This window comes from Natator depressus, chromosome 12 (genome assembly GCF_965152275.1).
Source record: "Natator depressus isolate rNatDep1 chromosome 12, rNatDep2.hap1, whole genome shotgun sequence".
In the NCBI taxonomy this organism is placed as follows: domain Eukaryota; kingdom Metazoa; phylum Chordata; order Testudines; family Cheloniidae; genus Natator; species Natator depressus.
In genome coordinates this window covers 43,307,602-43,329,331 of record NC_134245.1, presented here as the reverse complement: position 1 = coordinate 43,329,331, position 21,730 = coordinate 43,307,602, and the positions used below count along the sequence as shown (strand labels likewise).

Genomic DNA, 21,730 nt, shown 5'->3' with positions numbered 1-21,730 from the left:
GAATGGCTGCAAGGAAACTTGTTTAATAAAGAACTAAAGGAGGGTAATAAAGTTAATACCAATCAACACAGGTTTATGGAAAATAGATGATGTCAAATTAACAATCTCTTTTTTTAATGAGATTAAAGTTTGGTTGATAAAAGCAATAGCGTAGATGTGGGGACCAGTCTACAAAAACATTTAGTTTATGGCAAACAGGGGTGTGAATCTACCGCATGCTAGCCTGCCACACGCTCACTGTCTGTGTGGCCCTTGCTGATGCGCATTAAATCTAGTTCTCTTTGAAAAAGGACTAGATCAAAACACATTAACGAACTGTTATTGTGCATCACCACGGTGCACAGGGACAGTTAGAGTGCAGCAAGCTAGTGCAGGGGTAGTTTAACACCACTTTTTCACAGAAGCTGGGTACTTATGCAGTACCTGTACTTTTTAAGATGTGTTGTGCACATATACATTCCACTGCAGATGTACGTGTCCCAATGCACTTGAGCTGGAGACTTTTGCCAGCAAGTAGCACTAGGTGGTGCATATGCTCCCGTGCTGCTCAGGTTCCCAGATGAAACCATAAAAGGGGCACATCCACCACCTCCCTCTCCATTCCTTCACACTGCTGTATGTAATGTCCGAAGTTAGGGGTACCAGAACAATTTTTATAGTGGGGGTGCTGAGAGCCATTGAACCAAACTGTAAACCCTGTATATACTGGAAACCATTTCAAACCAGGGGGTGCGGTAGCACCCCCAGCACCCCTAGTTCCGGCACCTATGTCTGAAGTAGACGGGAAGGTGGGAGAGTCATGGAACATATATCTGCACAACATATGTCAAAGAAGAGGAAGTTACTTACCTTGTGCAGTAACAATGGTTCTTCAAGACTTGTGTCCCTATGGGTGCTCCCCTGTAGGTGTGTGTGCACCCCCATGCTATTGATTGGAGAATTTCAATAGCAATCTGTCCCGCCTGCGCAGCTCCCTGCCTACCACAAGGCTAGCTAGCGTGCAGAGGCATTTCTCCCTCAGTTCCTTCTCTACCCCAGAGTCAACCAGTGGAAACTCCAAAGTAGAGGGGAGGAGGGAGGTTTGTGGAGCACCATAGGGACACACATCTTGAAGAACCATCGTTATTGCACAAAGTAACTTCCTCTTCTTCTTCTTCAAGTAGTGTTGCTATGGATGCTCCACTGTAGGTGACTCCTGAGCAGTACACACTGTTGGAACCTGAGACTTCGGAGTCTGATACAAATGATGGTACAGAAGCCCCAAATTGGGTGTCTGAAGCTGAATCACTCAGAATGGCATAGTGTTCTGCAAAGGTATGTGCAGAGGCCCATGTAGCTGCTGTGCATATCTCTGATATGGGGATACCTTTAGAGAAGGCGATTGATGAGGAGACCACCCTGTGGAATGCGTGCGTATTGAAGATGGGGGTGTTACCCCCTGTAATTGGTAGCAGAGTTTAATACAGCCAGAGACCCTCTTGGATAGTCTCTGAGCTGAGATTGCCACATTCTTTGACCTAACCGCAACTGAAAGGAAGAGCCTCAGAGATTTTCGGAAGGCCTTTATATTGTGTAAGTAGAAGGCCAAAGCTCTGTCACATTGAGTGTATGCAGGATGGCCTCTCTATTGTCCGTATGAGGTTTTTGGATAGAATGTTGGGAGTTGAATGAGTTCATTCATGTGAAATGCAGAAGTTACTTTGGGAGTGAACTTCGCGTGTGGTCTGAGTGTGACCTTGTCCGGGAAGAACACTGTAAACAGGAGGTGTGCCATCAAAACTGCTATCTCCCCCATCCTTCATGGAAAGGTGAGTTAATGAACAAGTGGCCATGGGTTTGAATGGCGGCCTAGTCAGTTCCTTTAGTGCTAGTTTGAGATCCCATTGAGGAGTAGGGGGTCCTGGATTGTGGGAAGAGGTTTGCTATACCTTTTAGAAACCTCTTATTAATCGGCTGAGAGAAGATTGAGTAGCCTTCTACCCTGCTGGTGGAAGGCTGCAATTGCTGCCAAGTGAACATTCAGCGAGCTAATAGAGAGACCCAATTTCTTTAAGGATAACAGAGAGTCCAGGATGACCTGCAAGGTGGCTGAATTAGGGGTGACATCCTTGGATTGGCACCATATCCAGAATCCCTTCCATTTCTGCAGGTAGGTGCAACAAGTAGCACCCTTCCTACTGTGGATTAGTACCTCCTGTGCCTCCTCTGAGCAGGATGTCTCTATGTGCTGGAACCATGAAGGAGCCATGTTTTGAGATGTAGGACCCATGGACTGGGATGAAGGGTGCAACCCTCATTCTGTGACAGACTATAGGGAAAGATCGGTAGGGTCATCGGTGGACACAACGCCAGCTGGGACAGGGAAGGGTATCATGTCTGTCTGGGCCAGGTGGGGGCAATCTGAATGTTTGCTTTTTCCTTTTTTATCTTCAATAGCACCTTTAGCAATAGAGGGAATGGAGGAAATTCCTAAAGAAGGCACTTGTTTCAAGGGATGAGGAGAGCGTCTCCCTTGGAGCGTCGTCCGATCCCTGCTCTGGAGCAGTAAGGCGGACATTTCTTGTTCTGGTAGATAGCGAACAAGTCTATCTCTGGCAACCCCCATTGCTGGAATATATCATGTAAAATGGTTGGCTCTACTTCCTATTCATGGTCACGCAGGAACTTGCAGTTGAGGCTGTCAGCCGTTGTGTTGTATATTCCCGGTAGGTAGGCTGCTGATATTAGGATGTTGTGGGAGATGCACCAATTCCATAGCTTCAGAGCTTCTGTGCACAAAGAATGAGATCTGGTGCCTCCTTGATGGTTTATGTAGTACATACAGGCCATGTTGTCTGTCATGACCTTCATGTGCATGTCCTTCATCAGTGTGAGGAAGTGAGCACATGCATTTCAAACTGCTCTGAGCTCCAGCAGGTTGATGTGGAGACATATCTCTGACAAGAAGCATTTGCCATGAACAGTGCGACCACTGAGATGTCCTCCTGTCAGGGTTCCCTCCCCACTCTGAACTCTAGAGTACAGATGTAGGGACCCGCATGAGAGACCCCCCCTAAGCTTATTTCTACCACCGTAGGTTAAAAACTCCCCAAGGCACAAATTCTCCCTTGTACCTTGGATTAGGTAACATTGCCACCACCAAGTGATTTTGACAAACTCAGGGAAAGGACCACTTGGAGTTCCTACTGCCCCCTAATATTCCCCCAAGCCTCCACACCTCCTTTCCTGGGGCGGCTTGAGAATAAACAAGATGAACACAGACCAACCTTGGGTTTTTTTAGGACACTAAAAAAAACCCAATCAGATTCTAAAAGAAACAGAACTTTATTATAAAGAAAAAAGGTAAAAGAAACATGTCTGTAAAATTAGAATGGAAGATAATCTTACAGGGCAATCAGATTCAAAAACACAGAGGATTTCCCTCTGGGCTAAACTTTAAAGTTACAAAAAGAAAACCAGGAATACACCTTCCTCTCAGCACAGAGAAAATCACAAACCAAAACAAAAATAAGCTAACGCATTCCCTTGCTAGTACTTACTAATTCTAATGGAGTTGGATTGCTTGCTTCCTTGATCTGTGTCTGGCAAGCACACAGAACAGACAGACAAAACCTTCCCTTCCTTCCCCCAGATTTGAAAGTATCTTGTCCCCTTATTGGTCCTTTTGGTCAGGTGCCAGCCAGGTTACCTGAGCTTCTTAACCCTTTACAGGTAAACGGATTTTGTGCCTCTGGCCAGGAGGGATTTTATTGTACTGTATACAGGAAGGTTGTTACCCTTCCCTTTATATTTATGACAGCTCCCTAGCCTATGAGGGATGCATCAGTGGTCAGAAGAAGGGATGGGGAAAACTGAGCGAATGGGATCCCCATGCGAACATTCATTGGGTCCTTCCATCAGTTCAAGGATTGCTTGACTATGATGGGCACTGACAGGAGCTTGATTATATTGTCTTTCTTTGGTCTGTATACCAAGCCCAACCATGCTTGGAGGCCTCTCATGCACAGTCTGGTATGAGCAATGATTGATGTGCCCATGGCCATGTGCCCCAGAAACTATCTGGCCAAGATTTGAGGGTTGGATTGTATTGTCTCTATCAAAGAGAAGAGACTGAGAAATCTGTGATGTGGTAGGAGCGCCCTCGCCTGAATGGAGTCAAGGTCGGCTCCTATAAACACTAGGTTTTGAACCAGTGTTATGGACGATTTTTGTTCGTTGATTTGTAGGCCCAGTCTCAGAAATAAGTCTTGTGTGGTCTGAATGACTCACTGGGCCTCTGCAAAGGACCGTGTCCTGAGAAGGCAATCGTCCAGGTATGGAAAAATCACGATACCCTGAGACCGTAGATGGGCTGCCACTACCGAAAGGACCTTGGATAACACGCTGGGGGCCGATGAAAGGCTGAAAGGGAGTACTCTGTACTGGTAGCAGTCTTGACCTAGCGTGACCCTGAGGTAACTCCTGTGTTTTGGTATGATAGAGATGTGAAAATATGCATCTTGAAGATCGAGGGCCGAGAACAAGCCCCCTTTTTCTAGCGCTGGGATAATCGTTGACAGCATAACAATCTTGAATTTCTGCACCTTGACATACCTATTGAGTGCTTTGAGGTCCAGTATAGGTCTCCAACCTCCCTTTTTCTTTGGTATCAGGAAGTAACGAGAGTAGAAGCCTTTGTCCTTGAGATGTGTGGGTACCGGCTCAAAAGCTCCTACGTTGAGGAGATGATTCACCTCTTGGTGTAGTAGACTCTCATGAGAAGGGTCCCTGAAGAGGGATGGGGAAGGATGTTTGGGAGGGGGAAGGGAGGAGAAGTGGATGTCATATCCACCCTGGACAATTTCCAGCACCCACTTGTTGGAGGTTATCTGTTCCCCGGTACTGCGGATAGGAGAAAGGCGGTCTCCGAAAGGAGAAATGGGGTTTCCCAGGGTGAGATTGTAAGGAGAATGTTCTATTGGCACCTCGACCAACCCATAAAAAGTGTCACTTTGAAGTTGAGGGCTGAGACAAGGGCGGCTGTGGCCCTGATTGTTTGCGCTTACAGAATTTCAATTTCTTTCTCTGTGGCTTGTACAATCTCCGCAATGAATACTGAGGCACATACTGCAATGATCTCAGCTTGACCTGTGGTTGAGGACTGTATTTTCTTTTGTAAGCCAGCCTGTATATCCCCAAGGATCTCAGAGTCACTCGAGAATCCTTTACCATGTGGAAGGATGCATCTGCCTTCTCGGCGAATAGTTTTGTTCTCTTGAAGGGGAGGTTCTCTACTATTGTCTGGACCTCCTGAGGGAAGCTGGACAAATGGAGCCATGAGGCTCTCCTCATAGCCATAGCGGGGGAGATTGAATGCGCTGCTGTGTTGGCCGTGTCCAACACGCACTGCAGAGACATTTTCGCCACTAGCTGGCCTTTGTTAATGACAGCCATGAATTGGTCTTTGTATGTATCTGGGAGCTGCTCAATAAAGGAGTTTAATTTTGTATAGTTCTGATAATCATATTTGGCTAGTAAAGCCTGATAGTTTGGCTCCCCAAATCTGGAGGGTGGCTTTTCTGCCAAACAGGTCCAAGCACATCCAGTCTTGGTGGTACAGGGTAGATTTAAATTGGTATTGGCAACCACTCGAATTGACCATGTCCACTATGATGGAATTTGGAGGCAGATGGGTGAATCACTCCTAGTAGGGTCTAAGAGCGCCTTGTTAACTGGGAGAGCTACCCTGGCAGAGGTGGAAGAATGTGAAAGATGTCCACCAGCTTGATGAGGTTCATACACCTCATATAGTTGCACTTGTAGGGCCTCAGCCACTCTTTGAGTTAGGTCTTGGAATGACACAGTCATCTGCCAGAGATGGCAGGGGAGGCATCACCAACTCGTCAGGTGAGGATGATGAAAGGTGGATTTGAGGAGCCTCTTGCTTTTCTGCCTCCGCTTCCCATTCTTCCTCCAAGAATTCTGGAGGGTCGGGTGCCCTTGACATTGTCGTTGAAGTGGGACTTCTCTGTGCCTGCTGGTAAATCACGCTAGGTGCCTGTGAGGCTTGTTGTCTCTGGGCTTACCAGGGATCCCAGTTTGGCTACTGAGGGTAGGGAGCTGGTGGCTGGAACCATGGTTGCCCATAACAAGGAAGTTGAGGGCCAGGGGGGTACCTCTGGTGGGACTGGGGTCCGAGTGGTGACAATGGGTGAGAACCCAACTCCTCCGGCTAGCTATCTGACTCTGAATGGGAAAGTGGTGGTGCGTGGCGTGGAGATGCAGATGCCAATGCGTCCACTGCTCCTGGCAAGCTTGGTAATGAGGCTCTGATACTGAGAAGGGTGCATCAGATACTGAGAGGTCTGATGCACACCTGTAGTCCACTGGTGCGGACGGTACTGGTATCAGTGCTGAAGGCAGCCAGTGCTGAGGAGCTTGTGAAGGATTCATGCAGGGTTCATGCACTTGGCAACATTCAGGGCACACCCTGAGTGTTGTGTAGGAGCAGTGCACACATGGCTCCTCTCAAGGGCATGAACCTTGGAAACTCGCCCAGAGGACATGAACCGTGGGAAGCCTCCCAGGACTGGGCTCAAGGCCCGAGAGCAAGGAATGTGGTAGATAGAAATTGGTAAATAAGAATATTAAACAAAGCCAGTGTATTCCTTTTATCTGTTGGAGTATGTAATGCGCAGGAGGAGGGGAAGAATAAAAGAGAGGGTGGAAAGCTGACAAGGCAGACCAGCCTGCTTGCTTGCTTAAAGCTTGTTCTGTCTTGTATTTGGACCGCAACAACTGGCGCCCAAACGTGGGGCCCTCAGCACTCACCTCGCCCGGCAAGGGTTTCAGACACGTCACTCATCCGCTTCGCGGATCCCGGTGAGTATTTTTCTTCGTGGTAAGTATGGGAAGCTCCCTCTCTGCTTTGCAAGTGCAACACCGCAATGAGCTACAGTATTTGCTGCGTAAGGCTCAGCATGATTGCCCCACTCGAGAACTCACTCTCCTGCTACAGGAGGTGAGTGCCCAACGCCCGTGGTACCCTGAAGCCGGAACCCTTAAGCTAGCGGACTGGGAGCGGTTGGGCCAGACATTGCACAAAGAGCCTCGGGCGCCCGTGCAGGCTTTACATGCCTGGCACCTCTGCCGCGATGTGATACAGCGTGTCGCCTCGGAAAGGCCCTCGCTCGCGCCAATAGAGAGGCTGGTGATCTCGCCACTCCTGTCCACTCCTGCAGCCATCCCCCCTCCTGGCGATGCGACACAGCGTGTCGCCTCGGAAAGACCCTCTCCCATGCCAATAGAGGGGCTGCCGATCTCGCCACCCCCATCCACTCCTGCAGCCATCCCTCCCCCTGCTTCGCCCCCAGTGCCTCAATTACTGCCACCTCCTTTGTCTTCCCCTCTGGAGCCGGTGAGTGGTCACCATCCCCCCGTGGGGCCCCATGCTCCGGGGCCCCCCGGGGGGTCATCCGCGTCTGCTCAGGGGCTTTCGCTGGTGCAACAAATGGTTCACGCAGCGAAGACTCGCCCAGATTTTACAGCAGAGGAATTAGCTGATCTGGTCTCAGTTTGCCCAGTGACCTGGCAGGATGATGGCCAGGGCAACCAGGTTGCAGACTGGGTCAGTTTGCCTTACTCGGTGATCAGAGAGGTAAAGAAAGCGATTCGCGAGTTCGGCCTGACTAGCACGTATGTGCGTGGTCTCATTGAAGGGCTAGGTACTGGGTACACCCTGGTCCCTGAAGACTGGAAGGCGCTGTTGCGCATGATGCTGACGCCCAGTCAGTATGTTATTTGGCTTAGTGAGTATCGGCAGATGGCGGAACGCCAAGCCCAGATATATATAGCGCAAGGTGTCACTTATGAGCAGTTAGCAGGGGAGGGCCCGTTTGCTACCGTTCAGATGCAGTCTCAACTCCAGCAGGCTGTCTTCCCCATTATTTCTGCCTGCGCCCAGCATGCCTTCCGGAAGGTCCCGGATTCAGGCAAGCCTACCAAAAGCTTTGCCAGTATCCGTCAGGCGCATCAGAGTCCTTTATGGATTTTACCAACAGATTGCAGGAGGCTATCCTCCGACAGGTGGATAACCCTGCGGCAGCTCAGGAGATTCTGTTAAAAATGGCGGTTGAAAATGCGAACGAGGATTGCCGCCGTGCTCTCCAGGCCGCACAAGCCGCTGGCGTTCTAGAGCTGTCGGACATGCTGCAGGTGTGCCAAAACATCGGCACACAAGCACATAAAGCTGGGGTTCTGGCCGCCGCCCTGCGGAAAAGCGGGAAGGAGGGGAAGCGTTATCATCTCTGTGGTAAGGAGGGTCACTTTCAGCGGGAGTGCCACTCATCGACGGTGCCCGCCCGCCCCTCAAAGAAGTGCCCCAAGTGTCGGAAGGGCTATCACTGGGCTAATCAGTGTCGTAGCGGGTCGGGAAACCGCACGACGGGTCCGCCCCGAACCCAGGGCCAAACGGGGGTGTTCCCCACTCAGACAACTGTTCCTCTGCCTTAAAATCCATAGACTCCATGAGGGCGGCGACTGCCAGAAGTGCAGGGCTTGATTTGATTATGCAGGAGGACGCTGATTTTCAGTTGCTGGGAGAGGTTTGCGCCATACCTACATAGGTGACGGGACCTCTCCCTGCCGGATTTGTGGGTCTGGTTCTCCCTCGCTCACACGCTGGGAAACAGGGTTTTTTTGTCATCCCAGGGGTCATTGATGCCGATTACACCGGCGTTATTAAGGTTCAGGTGTGGACCCATCTTCCGCAGTCGCTCCCGCGTGGGCGGTCAATTGCACAATTGATTTTAGTCCCCTATCAGGTGCCAGCTGCAGAGGATCGAGCCCGGGGCGGAGGCGGCTTTGGATCGACGCTGTCTCAGTCACCGCCTCACGACACATCCTCTCAATTTGTTGCTCTAACAATGTCGCTCCGCCCCTCGAAACCTCAGTTAACACTTCTTTTAAATAATTTTCCTTTTACAGGGCTGGTGGACACTGGAGCTGACGTTACGGTGATTCGTGATCAGGACTGGCCGGTCAGTTGGCCAACAGTTCCGTCTAAAGAGTTGTGGGGGATCGGGGGTAGCAAACCCGGGCGCCAAAGTTTGTCTTGGGTCACGGTCTCTAAACCAGGAGGCCTCGCCCTTGCTACGATCCGCCCTTTTGTGCTCCCTGTCCACCTCAATATTTGGGGCCGTGACTTACTTGTAAAGCTGGACACCACCCTCGATATTAATATATAATGGCCCAAAACCCTCCCCCACCCACCTTGCCCTCTGCATTACCATTGGTATGGCAATCCTTAGAGCCCGTATGGATTGACCAGTGGCCCCTCCCCATAGAAAAGCTGAAAGCGCTTCATTCACTTGTACAACAACATTTGCAGGCACAGCGCTTGGAGAGCTCCACTAGTCCTTGGAACACCCCGGTGTTCGTTATTAAGAAAAAATCTGGTGCATGGAGGCTGTTACACGATTTAAGGGAAATAAATAAACGCATCCAACCCATGGGCCCCTTGCAGTTTGGGTTGCCAAACCCGAATTTAATTCCTCAAACCGATCAGCTTTGTGTGTTAGATTTAAAAGATTGTTTTTTTACAATCCCCCTTTGCCCACAAGATTGCGAAAAATTCGCGTTTACGGTGCCAGAATGTAATAATCAGCGACCCCCTCAAAGGTATCAGTGGAAGGTCTTGCCCCAGGGAATGCAAAATAGTCCAACCTTGTGTCAACTTTTTGTGGATCGGGCCCTCGCCCCTTTTCGTGCCCAATACCCCACACTAAAGGTCTACCATTATATGGATGACATTTTGCTTAGCGGTCTCCAAGTCACAGCACAACAGCTTGAATATCTGTCCCAGATTTTCGGCCAAAATGGCCTGTTAGTGGCACCAGAAAAAATCCAACGCTCTTATCCCTACCAATATCTCGGGCATAAGGTTTTACAAACCTATGCTGCCCCTGTTCGCCCGGAAGTGGTTCTACCCCAACCCCTAACCCTCGTTCAATTACAACAAATTTTGGGTCATTTAAATTGGATTCGACCCTACTTCTGTCTCCCCACATCGATGCTGCAGCCATTGTTCGAGCTCCTACGTGGAGCTCGGGCACCGGGCGCAGTTATTGCCATCACTGAGGAGCACATTGCCTGCATTCGACAGATCAATGCAGTATTGAGTCAGCAGTTCATGGATAGACTCACTGAGGTTCGTCCCCTGCGATTGGTTCTCCTTGCCACCCCTCATACGCCTACAGCGGCTCTGTTTGTACCTCGTACAGACACAGCCGTCTCTATCATAGAGTGGATATATTTGTCTTCCACTCCTCCTCGGAATTTTTATCCTTATTTAGACGCCCTGTCCGACCTTGTTCGTAAAGCCCGCCACCATGCAGTGCAACTCACGGGCACTGATTTAGTTGCCATCGTGTTCCCCTTGTCACGTAGTGAATTTGATTCCTTGTATCACACCTCCTTGGCTTGGCAGGTTGCTCTTTGTGATTATGTGGGAGAGATCTCTTATAGTCCCCCAAAAGATCCTCGGTTGGTGATTACACAAAAGGTGCCACTAATCATACATCGTCTTAGCCGCTCTCGACCTATTGTTTCAGCTATCACTCTTTTTACTGATGGCTCTCCACATCGCGGTGTTGTCACCTATCAATTAGGTGACCCCCCCTCGTTGGCATTCTCGTTTTACGCTGCCCCAGCGTTCTGCGCAGCGCTTGGAACTAGCTGCTGTTATTTTGGCCTTTCAATTTTTTGCTGATTGTCCCTTTAATTTAATCGTGGACACGCATTATGTTTATCAGGTAATTGATCATTTACCCCTTGCCCTCATTACCCTTCAGGTCGATGCGGACCTTCTTCGCCTGTTTTTGTCCTTATAGTATCTCCTCACCACTCGTAATTTCCCTGATTTTGTTGCTCATATTCGCAGTCATACCCCTCTGCCTGGGCTACTCACCGAGGGCAATGCGCGCGCTGATCGCGCGTTACATGGTCAGGTAAATTCCCTTTTTTCTGACCCCATCGAAAGCCATTCCTTTTTTCATCAGTCTGCCTCTGTTTTGGCCCGACAGTTTCACATTCCTGCTGATCATGCACGTTCTATTGTTCGTTCCTGCCCCCACTGTGCCGCTGCTGCCCCTACCTTTTCTTATGCCGTTAACCCCAGAGGTACCGCAGCGAATCAGCTGTGGCAAATGGATGTCACTCACGTGCCACAATTCCGCACCTATTCGTTTTTACATGTTTCCATTGATACCTATTCGGGATTCCTCTGGGCGACCCCACAGCGTGGGGAAGCCACTTCCAAAGTTATTCACCATTTGCTAGCCTGTTTTGCTGTTATGGGTCGCCCGAGCCAGATAAAAACGGATAATGCCCCAGCCTATTGCTCCACAGCCCTCTCCACCTTTTGTGCCCAATGGGACGTCTGTCTCAAACACGGGATCCCTTATAATTCCACAGGCCAAGCTATTGTTGAACGTGCAAATCGCACGCTAAAAACCTTGCTTGATAAACAATTAAAACAAGGGGAGCTGCGTCTCCGAACCTTAGGAGACATTCAGCAACAATTGCATGTCCTTTTGTTTACTTTAAATAATTTAACACTGAATACAGATCAGCAGACCCCCACGGATTGGCATTTTCATAAGTCCGAGGTACTGGAAAGACCACGTGTCTATTACCGTCAGCTGCCCGATCCGTAATGGTTGGGCCCAGTACCTTTAATTACTTGGGGTCGGGGATATGCTGCTGTGTCTCTCCCTGCAGGACCGTTGTGGGTTCCGGCCCGGTGTGTGCGACCGGCACTGAAACAGCATGGCGTGGCACCAGGGGCGGTCGAACCCCATACTGGAGTTTCAGCTGACCTTGGAGGAGAACGCGGTGCCTCCCGGGTCGACAACGGCGGGACGGAGACGGAGGAGACGTAGCGTCCCAAGCCAGCCCGTGACATGGGGAGCAGTGAAAGCATTGGTTGCCGCGGCTCAACGAAGACTGGCAGCAAACCAACAGCCAGAGACTCCTGAGACTCTGTTTGTGGCCATTCTCGCCCAAATCACTGCTAATTCTGTATTGATTGTATGCCTTTTGTGCCTGCTATTTCCTGGAGGGGTTGACTTGGGAGCGCCTCCTCCGTTACGGGCCCGAATGACATATAACCTATGGGAAAGATTGGCTTCAATAGCAAATGTTACCCACTTTTGTTTATCTGATTTTGTAGCAGCTGAAGAATTGTTAGGTACGTGCATTATTCCAGTATGTCATCACCGTGAGGAAATAGGGAATGGGACGATGCTCGCTGCTTACGCGAACCTCTCTTCCCAGTACTCTAGCATGGCTAACTGGGGCCCGGCCAACTACACTTTACCTTCTTGGGCTTATTTTTTGCTGTTGCTGTGTGCAGTGTATTTCCTTTTTGTTAAGGCTTTGTCGAGACCCGCTCTGGCAGGCTCCACGAGTTATGACCTTGTCTGTCCGGGAGTTAATGGCTTGCAAAAGCAAATTGATGGCTACCATGAGATGGCCGAGCACAAATAAACAAAAAAGGAGGGGATGAAGGATTCATGCAGGGTTCATGCACTTGGCAACATTCAGGGCACACCCTGAGTGTTGTGCAGGAGCAGTGCACACACGGCTCCTCTCAAGGGCATGAACCTTGGAAACTCGCCCAGAGGACATGAACCGTGGGAAGCCTCCCAGGACTGGGCTCAAGGCCCGAGAGCAAGGAATGCAGTAGATAGAAATTGGTAAATAAGAATATTAAACAAAGCCAGTGTATTCCTTTTATCTGTTGGAGTATGTAATGCGCAGGAGGAGGGGGGAGAATAAAAGAGAGGGTGGAAAGCTGACAAGGCAGACCAGCCTGCTTGCTTGTTTAAAGCTTGTTCTGTCTTGTATTTGGACCGCAACAAGCTTGCACTGAGGGAGCTGGAGACATGGACCTGGTTGTATGGTCCGTCGGCGCCACGTGCACTGGGGTCGGCATCAGTGCTTGTGATCTCGATGATGTAGCCTTCCCTGGCGTGGACTGTCTGTTTGTCACACCCTCGCAGTACCAGTATTTCTCTGCCCATGCCCATTGGGCCTCTGTCAGCTTGGTACTATGTGTGCCCTGAGTACTGACTCTAGGCAGCTTTGATGCCATTGGTACTGAAGAGACTGATAAAGCTGGAGAACGTTTCTGTCTTGAATTGGGCTCACTACAGGGACTCACAGACCTCTTCTTATGGGTCTTTAGCGAGTGGCTCGATTCCTTAAAATCATCTGCCCTCAGCATAGAAGGTTGCGGTGATGTCTCACTCTGAGATTCTGGAGGCTGAAGGGCTGACATTATGAGCAGGAGTTTTAGGCCTAGTCTACACTAGGACTTGAGGTCGAATTTAGCAGCGTTAAATCGATTTAACCCTGCACCCGTCCACATGGTGAAGCCCTTTTTTTTTTGACTTAAAGTGCTCTTAAAATTGATTTCTTTACTCCACCCCCGACAAGAGGATTAGCGCTGAAATCGGCCTTGCCGGGTCGAATTTGGGGTAGTGTGGACGCAATTCGACGGTATTGGCCTCCGGGAGCTATCCCAGAGTACTCCATTGTGACCGCTCTGGACAGCACTCTCAACTCAGATGCACTGGCCAGGTAGACAGGAAAAGGCTCACGGACTTTTGAATCTCATTTCCTGTTTGGCCAGTGTGGCAAGCTGCAGGTGAGTGCAGAGCTCATCAGCAGAGGTGACCATGCAGAGCTCATCAGCAGAGGTGACCATGATGGGAGTCCCAGAATCGCAAAAGAGCTCCAGCATGGACCGAAATGGAGGTACGGGATCTGATCGCTGTATGGGGAGAGGAATCCGTGCTATCAGAACTCTGTTCCAGTTTTCGAAATGCCAAAACATTTGTCAAAATCTCCCAGGGCATGAAGGACAGAGGCCATAACAGGGACCCGAAGCAGTGCTGCGTGAAACTTAAGGAGCTGAGGCAAGCCTACCAGAAAACCAGAGAGGCAAATGGCCGCTCCGGGTCAGAGTCCCAAGCATGCCGCTTCTATGATGAGCTGCATGCCATTTTAGGGAGTTCAGCCACCACTACCCCAACCCTGTGCTTTGACTCCGTCAATGGAGTGGGAGGCAACACAGAAGCAAGTTTTGGGGACGAGGATAATGGTGAGGAGGAGGCTGAAGATTGCTCACAGCAAGCAAGAGGAGAAACCGGTTTTCCCGACAGCCAGGAACTGTTTCTCACCCTAGACCTGGAGCCAGTACCCCCCGAACCCACCGAAGGCTGCCTCCCAGACCCGCCAGATGGAGAAGGGACCTCTGGTGAGTGTACCTTTTTAAATAGTATACATGGTTTAAAAGCAAGCGTGTTTAATGATTAATTTGCCCTGGCCTTTGCGGCCAGTACAGCTACTGGAAAAGTCTGTTAACGTGTCTGGGGATGGAGCGGAAATCCTCCAGGGACATCTCCATAAAGCTCTCCTGGATGTACTCCCAAAGCCTTTGCAAAAGTTTTCTGGGGAGGGCAGCCTTATTCCGTCCACCATGGTAAGACACTTTACCACGCCAGGCCAGTAGCATGTAGTCGGCAATCATTGCAGAACAAAGCATTGCAGCATATTTTCGCTGGCATTCAAACATCGGTTCTTTATCTCTCTGTGTTTTCCTCAGGTGAGTGATATCATTCATGGTCACCTGGTTGAAATAGCGTGCTTTTCTTAAGGGGACATTCAAAGGTGCCCATTCCTGCTGGGCTGTTTGCCTGTGGCTGAACAGAAATGTTCCCCGCTGTTAGCCACGCGGTGGGGGGAGGGGTTAGCCACGCGGTGGGGGGAGGCAAAATGCGACCTTGTAATGAAAGCACATGTGCTATGTATGTAATGTTAACAGCAAGTTTACCGTGAAAGAGTGTACCCATTGTTCTATAAAATGTGTCTTTTTAAATACCACTGTCCCGTTTTTTTTCTCCACCAGCTGCATGTGTTTCAAGGATCACAGGATCTTCTCCTTCCCAGAGGCTAGTGAAGATTAGAAGGCAAAAAAAATGCAGTCACGATGAAATGTTCTCTGAGCTCATGCTGTCCTCCCACACGGACAGAGCACAGACGTATGCATGGAGGCAGACAATGTCAGAGTGTAGGAAAGCACAACATGAACGTGAGGAGAGGTGGCGGGCTGAAGAGAGTAAGTGGCGGGCTGAAGAGAGGGCTGAAGACGATAGGTGGCGGCAGCGTGATGATAGGAGGCAGGATTCAATGCTGAGGCTGCTGGAGGATCAAACTAATGTGCTCCAGGGTATGGCTGAGCTGCAGGAAAGGCAGCTGGAGCACAGACCGCCGCTACAGCCCCTGTGTAACCAACCGCCCTCCTCCCCAAGTTCCATAGCCTCCTCACCCAGACGCCCAAGAATGCGGTGAGGGGCCTCCAGCCACCCAGCCACTCCACCCCAGAGGATTGCCCAAGCAACAGAAGGCTGGCATTCAATAAGTTTTAAATTTTTTAAGTTTTTAAGTTTTAAAGTGCAGTGTGGCCTTGTCCTTCCCTCCTCCCCCACCCCTCCCAGGCTACCTTGGCAGTTATCCCCCTATTTGTGTGATGAATTAATAAAGAATGGATGAATGTGAAGCAATAATGACTTTATTGCCTCTGCAAGCGGTGATCGAAGGGGGGAGGGGAGGGTGATTAGCTTACAGGGAAGTAGAGTGAACCAAGGGGCAGGGGGAGTTTCATCAAGGAGAAACAAACAGAACTTTTCACACCGTAGCCTGGCCAGTCATGAAACTGGTTTTCAAAGATTCTCTGATGTGCAGTGCGCCCTCTTGTGCTCTTCTAACCGCCCTGGTGTCTAACCAGCAGCCAGGCAATTTGCCTCAACTTCCCATCCTGCCATAAACGTCTCCCCTTTACTCTCACAGAGATTGTGGAGTGCACAGCAAGCAGTAATAACAATGGAAATATTGGTTTTGCTGAGGTTTAAGCGAGTTAGTAAACTGCACCAGCGCACTTTTAAACGTCCAAATGCACATTCTACCACCATTCTGCACTTGCTCAGCCTGTAGTTGAACAGTTCCTGACTACTGTCCAGGCTGCCTGTGTATGGCTTCATGAGCCATGGCATTAAGGGGTAGGCTGGGTCCCCAAGGATAACGATAGGCATTTCAACATCCCCAGCAGTTATTTTCTGGTCTGGGAAGTAAATCCCTTCCTGCAGCTTTTGAAACAGACCAGAGTTCCTGAAGATGCGAGCATCATGTACCTTTCCCGGCCATCCCACGTTGATGTTGGTGAAACGTCTCTTGTGATCCACCAGTGCTTGAAGCACTATTGAAAAGTACTCCTTGCGGTTTATGTACTCGCTGGCTTGGTGCTCCGGTGCCAAGATAGGGATATGGGTTCCGTCTATGGCCCCACCACAGTTAGGGAATCCCATTGCAGCAAAGCCATCTAGTATGACCTGCACATTTCCCAGAGTCACTACCCTTGATAGCAGCAGATCTTTGATTGCGTTGGCTACTTGCATCACAGCAACCCCCACAGTAGATTTGCCCACTCCAAATTGATTCCCGACTGACTGGTAGCTGTCTGGCATTGCAAGCTTCCACAGGGCTATTGCCACTTGCTTCTCAACTGTGAGAGCTGCTCTCATCTTGGTATTCTGGTGCTTCAGGGCAGGGGAAAGCAAGTCACAAAGTTCCATGAAAGTGCCCTTACACATGCGAAAGTTTTGCAGCCACTGGGAATCATCCCAGACCTGCAACACTATGCGGTCCCACCAGTCTGTGCTTGTTTCCCGGGGCCAGAATTAGCGTTCCACGGCATGAACCTGCCCCATTAGCACCATGATGCCCACATTGCCAGGGCCCGTGCTTTGAGAGTAGTCTGTGTCCATGTCCTCATCACTCTCATCACCGCACTGACATCGCCTACTAGCCTGGTTTCGCTTTGGCAGGTTCTGGTGCTGCATATGCTGCTGGATAATGCGCGTGGTGTTTAATGTGCTCATAATTGCCAAAGTGATCTGAGCGGGCACATGCTTGCCATGGTATGGCATCTGCATGGAAAAAAGGCGCGGAACGATGGTCTGCCATTGCTCTGACGGAGGGAGGGGCGACTGACGACATGGCTTACAGGGTTGGCTTACAGGGAATTAAAATCAGCAAAGGGGGTGGCTTTACATCAAGGAGAAACAAAAACAACCGTCACACAGAATGGACCCCTTAAGGATTGAACTCAAAACCTGGGGTTTAGCAGGCCAATGCTCAACCCACTGAGCTATCCCTCCCCCCAGTATTTCAGGCAGGACTGAATCTCCATTAACTTTTCAAGGTGCCCCTGACAGACCTCACCGAAATGATTGTCGACTGTTGATTTCACGGAGGGAGGGAGGGGGGAGCAAATGAATACAAAACAAATCTGGTCTATTTCTTGTTTTGATCCACTCCATCTATCTTTTACATCTTAGGCTGGCAGCAGACGATGCAGCAGGACTGCTAGTCATCCTCATCTCCTGGCTGCTCGGCAGAAGACGACGCAATACAACTGCCAGCAGGACTAAAGAGAATGACCTGGTTGAGTCACTCCTATTTATGTCCCTGTTCCCAATTCTGCCCAAGCGCTCCTGACCGACCTCACTGAGGTGGCCAAGAGCACCTAGGACATGATGACGATGGTTATCAGGCCTATTGCACCGTCTGCTGCCACAAGGCAATGAGCTGTTGCTTTGTAGCAATGCAGTACCACGTCTGCCAGCACCAAGGACACGTACGGTCACAGTGAGCTGAGCGGGCTCCATGCTTGCCATGGTATGGCATCTGCACAGCTAACCCAGGAAAGAGGCACAAAACGATTGTCTGCCATTGTTTTCATGGAGGGCCTGACGACATGTACCCAGAACCACCCACGACAATGTTTTTGCCTCATTAGGCATTGGGATCTCAACCCAGAATTCCAATGGGTGGCGGAGACTGCGGGAACTGTGGGATAGCTACCCACAGTGCAATGCTCCGGAAGTCGATGCTAGCCTCGGTACTGTGGAAGAACTCCGCCGAGTTAATGCACTTAATGCACTTAGAGCATTTTGTGTGGGGACACACACTATGGACTATATAAAAACGATTTCTAAAAAACCGACTTCTATAAATTCAACCTAATTTCATAGTGTAGACATACCCTTAGCCTTAACTCTCTGTACTTCCTGAACCTGGGTTTTAGCTGCTGTCACCAACCACTCTTTTGTGGATTGTGCTTCTCTCTGAGGCAGTGAATACACTGCAAGTGTCCGTCCGTTACTGGAATGAAATCTTTGCAGCTAAGACACTTTTTGAAGCCAAGCATATCCTTATCCTTGTCCAGGGGTCCCCCGTGCCGGGGCTGGCGGGAGGCGAGATCTTATTGTTGTTTTCTTTTCTCTCTCTCTCTTTTTTTTTTTTTGGCACGGGCAACTAAAAAGCAAACAAATACTAAAAGAAAGGGGCTTCAAAGCAGGAAAAAAATTTGCAGAACTATCAGGAGTTAACGATCCGTGAACAGACAGCTCTCAGCTCCCTCTCTAGCATAGGGTGGTTGAGAAAGAACTGAGGGAGAAATGCCCACACACACTGGCTAGTCTCGTGGCAGGCACACACACACCTACAGCGGCGCACCCATAGCGATACTACTCAAAGAACTGCAGCAATTACTGCACAGGGAGCTAACCATTTTTTCTCCTTTGAGTGACTGTGCACACATACAATCCACTGCAGGTGACTCATCCGAAGTTCCTGTACAGGTGGAGTGACTTCAGATCACGTGAACACAGATTGTAACACAGGCTTGCCAAAGTTGGCATCATCACAAGAGGCTTGAGTGATGGTGTAATGTCCGGAAAAGGTATGTACAGAGGACCATTTTGCTGCTTTGTAGGTATCTGCTATTGAGACATTGTTCAAAGGCTGATGAAGTGAACTGAGTTGGTTGAGTGAGCTGTTATTCACGGTGGAGGAGAGACATTAGCAAGAGGATTAATGCAGTCAGAAATCCAATTTGAGATTTGCTGAGGTTACACTGATTGACCCTTAACACTCTCACTGTAGGCTACAAAAAGCCTGGGAGAGGTTCTGAAGAACCTAGTTTGGTTCAGGCAGAATGCCAAAGCTCTAAGAATGTCCAAAGTACAAAGACTTGTCAACTCTGGAAGAATGCAGTTTTGGGGGAAAACACCAGAAGATGAATAGTTTGGTTCAGCTGGAAAGATGACACTACTTTAAGCATAAAGTTAGGGTATAGCCTAAGGGAAACCTTGTCTGTATGGAATATTGTGGTCACACAGGAGCTCCTGAAGTTTTAAAACCCTCCTTGTGAAAGTGACTGCCACCAGAAATGCTGCCTTCATAGACAATAAGCAAGTGTGAGGTTGTACCCATCAGTTCAAAGGGAGTCCTATTGAAAAGGAGTCCATGGGGTCCAACTCAGTGGGTGGAGAGATGGTAGTAGAATCCTGGGTAGAGGTTTCCTGCACGGGGGAGGAGGAGACAACTTTCTCCTAAAGCATGAGCGTGATGGAGGCCTAGAATCTCTCAGAGCAGCCCAAGACCACTAAGGCCATGAAAGATACTGCACAGTGCGAGCCATCCACAGTGAGAGACATCCTGCTGAAGCCTGCTTATAAGAAACCTAGTCCTGGTCCTTAGATCCCGTAACCATGGCAGAAGGCCTATAAGGTGATCTAAAAGATCTTAAAAGTGATACAGGTTCCTCCCTTTCAGAGTCTGAGGAATAAATATAGGTTTCTTCGGAATAGGGAGGAGCAGTGCCCGTTGTAGTTCAAGGTGGTCTGGGTATGGGAGAAACACTGCGATCCAACAAAACTGAGGGTCAAGGTGGCCAGAACGCAGATGAAGTGATAAGTGCCAGCATAACAGGCAGAGAAACAGTATTGTATTTGATGGAGCCAACAGTGCTAATGGCCCCGAAGTGCATTGGCTGAGTGGAGCGTCTCAACAGTGCTGATGACTAAAAGCTCCTGTGGTGCTGAGTGAGCCAGCAGTGCTGATGACTGCAAGTTTATTGGGGGCATTGTGTGCAATGGTGTTGAGAATACTGACAGAGCAATACTGGAGCTGCCTTTAAGCAGAGCCCCCTGCAGCAAAGGAGAGTCTGGCAGGGGAAGACAGAGAAGATCCCTTGCCAGCAAGAACACCTGCAGAGTAGAGGGCACTGCAACAGGCAGGGTCGTCCCTAGGAGGGGGGCAAGACCCAGGTCCCGCCCCACTCCACCCGTTCCCCCAAACTCCCACCCCGCCTCTTCCCACTCCTGCCCTGCCCCCATCCCACCCCTTTCCCCAAACCCCCACCCCCGAGTGACGCCAGGAGCCAGCGAGGCGGAGCAGGCTGGGTTGCTTGCTGCTGCCGGTGCCAGGCCCCCCACTAGCTCCCCAGGCCACCCTGGACCTCATGTCCCAAAGCACAGGGCCCCCAAAAGCGTGGGGCCTGGGACGGCTGCCCCAGTCCATCCTATGGATGGGACAGCTCTGGCAACAGGTTAAGAGTGCATATATGGGTGTCCACAGAGCCAGCAGCACTGAGGTAGACTGGATCAGCTGGAAAGATGAAGGACTGAAGACACCAGCCTCAACAGTCCTGAAAGAGTTGGAGTCAATGGTGCTGCCTTGGACAGAGCTGGTGAGTTTCTAGATTTGTGATGTCTTGAACCAGTACTGGAGGACTTACTAGCAGTCTTTCTAGGAGAACTCCAAGACTTTGCCCACTTGTCAGCATTGGAATGCTTGGAGCGCTTTGAAGAAGCTGACAGTGAGGGCAAAGAGATATTTCTCACCAGACTTGTGCCTCGAATCAGGGACAGCTGGAAGGCACTCCTTGTGGATTCTGAACCCACTATCTCTCCCAGTCAGGCCTCTGTTTTGACACAGGACACATCACCTCTTTCATGAGGTGAACTTTGAGGCATAAATCCCTCTGTTTTTAGTCCTGGTGGGGAAGGATGTACAAGTAGGGCATTTGTCTCTCACATGGCCCTCACCACGACAAATCAAGCAGCTCTTATCCTTGTCACAGATAGGCATAACACCCTGACATGTGGCACATTTCTTAAAACCTGGGGATTTCTGCATAATAAATTCTCCAGGTAACTATTAAATGCCACCTAAACTAACTGTATTACACAAAATACTACCACAACAATACACACTAAACCAGTTCTGAAACACTGGCTAACTGAAGCAAATGCTACGGGGAGCACAACTTCTTGCCATGTGCAAAATGAAGGAACTGAGAGGGAGGGGGGCAGACCCACCCCTTTATACTTTTGTCTGAGAACACAAGGAGAGCAGAGGCCACCTAGGGGAACATATATGTGCACAGTCGTTTGAAGGAGAACTAAAAGTTCATGTAGACAAGCCCTGAGATGTCTGCAAGACACCTGACTTGGTACCCCACAACATTTTGAAAAAACTAGAATATAAAATCAACATGGCATACATTAAATGAATTAAAAACTGGCGATAGGTCTCAAAACATAATTGTAAACAGGAAACCATAACTGAGCAGCTGTGTTTTAGTGGGGTTCTGCAGGGATTGGCTCTTGGCCCTATTCTATTTGACATTTTTATCAATGACCTACAAGAAAAAGAAATCATTACTGATAAAAGTTTGCAGATGACACAAAGATTGGAGAGTCGTAAATAATGAAGAGGACAGGTCACTGATACAGAATAATCTAGATAGCTTCATAAAATGGGCGCAAGCAAACAACATACA

The 21,730-nt window shown here is 49.6% G+C and overlaps 1 protein-coding gene across 1 annotated transcript in view; it reads right to left on the bottom strand.

Moving 5' to 3' along the window:
- Positions 1–21,730, bottom strand: part of PHLPP2 (PH domain and leucine rich repeat protein phosphatase 2) — a 152,819-nt gene that overhangs the window by 6,608 nt on the left and 124,481 nt on the right. The gene's annotated exons all lie outside the window — the stretch shown is intronic.